This window comes from Priapulus caudatus, unplaced genomic scaffold (assembly GCF_000485595.1).
Source record: "Priapulus caudatus unplaced genomic scaffold, Priapulus_caudatus-5.0.1 Scaffold87, whole genome shotgun sequence".
Lineage (NCBI taxonomy): Eukaryota > Metazoa > Priapulida > Priapulimorpha > Priapulimorphida > Priapulidae > Priapulus > Priapulus caudatus.
In genome coordinates, this window is record NW_014577148.1 from 586,241 (window position 1) to 589,505 (window position 3,265).

The following is a 3,265-nucleotide window of genomic DNA, read 5'->3' on the forward strand; positions in this document are numbered from 1 at the left end:
CACACCACGCAAGTCACGCACACATAACATACTCTTCTCTCTCTCTGCTCTCTCTCCTCTCTCTCTCTCTCTCTCTCTCTCTCTCTCTTCTCTCTCTCTCTCTCATCTCTCTCTCTCTCTCTCTCTCTCTCTCGCTCTCTCTCTCTCTCCTCTCTCTCTCTCTCTCTCTCGCTCTCTTTCTCTCTCTCTCTACTACCTCTCTCTCTCCTCTCTCTCTCTCTCTCTCTCTCGCTCTCTCTCTCTCTTTCTCTCTCTCTCTCTCTCTTCTACGCTCTTTCTCTCTTCTCTCTTCTCTCTCTCTCTCTCTCTCTCTCTCTCTCTCTCTCTCTCTCTCCCTCTTTCCGCTCTCTACGCTCTTTTGTCACATACCCGCACGCACGAGCGTTTATCTTATGAACCGCAGTATATATCATAATATAACGCCAAATAATTATCGCATAAAAGCATCGCAACACGCAGAGTAAGAGAACAGCGGACGACACCTAACTGTACGAGGAGCGCAAATCCCAGACAAGACACTCACAGGGGTCATATGTCACGCGCACATCTGGTGAAAAATCCAAATGGGAGGTCAGCGTATTTTATTCACTACACGACGACAAAAATCGTCTGTAAGGCGTTGGGACAACGAGGCGAGAAGGAGGGGGAGGGAATAAATAAGAGTCGAAATAATAACGAAGCATTATATTGCAGCAGTGATAGCGTTACGTACTGGACCACGGCATGCTCGCACGAGACGCTGGTTAGGACACGGATGCCCATCTCAGCAGGAGTGGAATAATAATAGATATAATTCACTCCTGATCTCACACATCGCGACTGACTGTTGCGATCGTCATGCTCATGTTGCTGCGCTAATCATGTGAATGTTCGCTGCGCAAGCAGCCGATGCTGCTTATAGTCATGAAAAACGCGGTTTATTCATCGCGCGGACAACGCGAGCAATCATCCCTGTGAAATCATCAGCGCTTCATCTTCATGTGCTCCATAACAACAGCCAACGAGGCTGTAAAAACAAATCCCACTGTTATTATCATTATCCGCAGCCGCAGAAACAGGAACAGTTCATCGATCATCGTGAGCCTGTAATTAGACAGCGGCGCAGCAAAAAAAAAAATCAGCAGCCAGTAGCAGCAAGCAACAGCAGCAGCAGCGTCACGAATTATTGGCTGCATCTCACCACGCCGTTCTCGTTATTCATCGTATCAGTGACGTCACCGACAAGCACCGTCACAATATCACATCGTATTATCACCATCCCGCGTGCGTGCGTGCGTGCGTGCGTGTGTGTGTGTGAGAGAGAGAGAGAGGTAATTCATAACTGCCGTGATTAGATGCGATATAGTAATAATCGAAATCATGATAGCGAATGCTATAACTTCATTGATTGTGCCGACGCTTGTGCGGGCGCGGCTGTGTGTCAGCGAGATGAATACGATGACGAAGCGATATTGACGGAATATGCGGCTTTCAGCTGCGTGTGTAGCGTCGCAATCACAGAAACAGGTCTGTCGTGATAGTTGCAGTCGTGCGTTCATCATTCGTGAATCGAACATCGCTGCCATTTTGCATTGGCGCGCTAATATATAAGGGTGATGCGATGCGGGGAATACATTAGCGGTGCTTGCAGCATCTGCCGCTGTTGATACTCGTATATCTAGCCGATGGCGAGGGGTACGTTTCGCGCGCCAGGTGCCGCTTTCTCGCTGTTTCGCACAAAACATTAATTGTATTCATTGTGGCCGATAGAGCGAAACGTGTTGCAAAAGCGTGAAACTTGTTGAGCAGGCTGCGCGGCGGGGACATCTTTGAGTTGTGAGCGATTCAGGAATCTGCTGATGCGGAGGAAGGTGGAGGGATGTGCGAGCCTACGGATGGATAGTGGGAAATTACCGTTTAGGGTGTAGATGGAGCGAGCGAGTGAGACAGACGGGAGAGGGAGCGTGCGCAAGAGAGTGATGGATAGAGAAAAGGAGAGTGAGAGCGAGAGAATCGAAGAGAGAGAGGGAGAGAGAGAGAGAGAGAGAGAGAGTGGGATAATGAGAGAGAGAGAGAGAAAGATTGTGAGAGAGAAAGGGGTAGCGAGCGGGGTAGAGAAAAAATAGAGAACGTGAGAGAAGGACAGCCAGATGGTAGAGAGAGCGAACGGGAGAAAGAATGCGCGAGAGAGAGAGTGGGGGGGGGAAGGGGTGGGGCGAAGGAAAGAGAGACGGGGTAGCTTAATTGCAAAATGTTAAGGATGTCGAAAGGGATTGCCAACGTGGAATGCTGGGGATGCAGAGAATGAGTAAGAGAAAGGGAAGAAGGAGAGAGAAAGGGGGAGAGACGGGGAGAGAGAGAGAGAGAGAGAGAGAGAGAGAGAAAGATGGGGAGAGAGAAAGGCGGAGTGAGCGGGGTAGAGAACAATAGATAAACGTGAGCGAAGGACATGGCCAGCAATTAGAGTGGTAGAGAGAGCGAGCGGGGGCAAAAGAATAAGAGAGAGAGAGAGAGAGAGCGGGGGGGGGGGGGAAGAGTGAGAGACCAGAGAGGGGTGGGCCCGAGAGGAAAGAGGAGACGGCGGGTAGCTCTAATTGGCAGAGTGTTAAGGATGTAGAAGAGGAGTGCCCGACGTGGAATGGCTGCGGAATGCAGAGGAGTAGCCAATAAAAGACGATGCGTATATTTATAGAAGAAGGGAAATCTCCCAGCGTGCAGGTTTACTAATCACGAAATTTCGCAACACGAAATGCGTGGCGGCGGTTTTCGCTGCGCGTTTTTCTCTGGATATGTCTCTCTCCAGTTCGAAGTTCGCCACTTGCAAATAGGCGCACTCTATATGTTGAATTTGCTCTGTTTAACTTGACGGAAGTGTGAGTTCAAACTCTATTGCCCAGCTATTGCGCTCTCAGTCTCAGTCTGTGGCAGCTGGCTGGCAACAGGTGACTGAGATTCGCTATCGACTTCTTGCTATGGCGACAAGACCCTGCTACGGTAGTCAGAAGCATGAACGCGTAGCGAGTAGACACAACATTAGTGTCTTCTTCAGTCTTGCAAATTTACTGGACGCCTTTTCTCTTACTTCGTTATTTTCTCTCCTTCTCCTTCCCACTCAAGCTCTCATCAATCTCTCTCAATCTCTCTCTCTGCTATCCTCTCTCTCGTCTCTCTCGTCTCCTCTCTCTCTCTCTCCTCTCTCTCTCTCGTCATTCTCATCCTCTCTCCTCTCTGCGCTCTTGCTCCTCTCTCGTTCTCTCTCTCTCTCCTCTTCCCTCTCGCTCTCCTT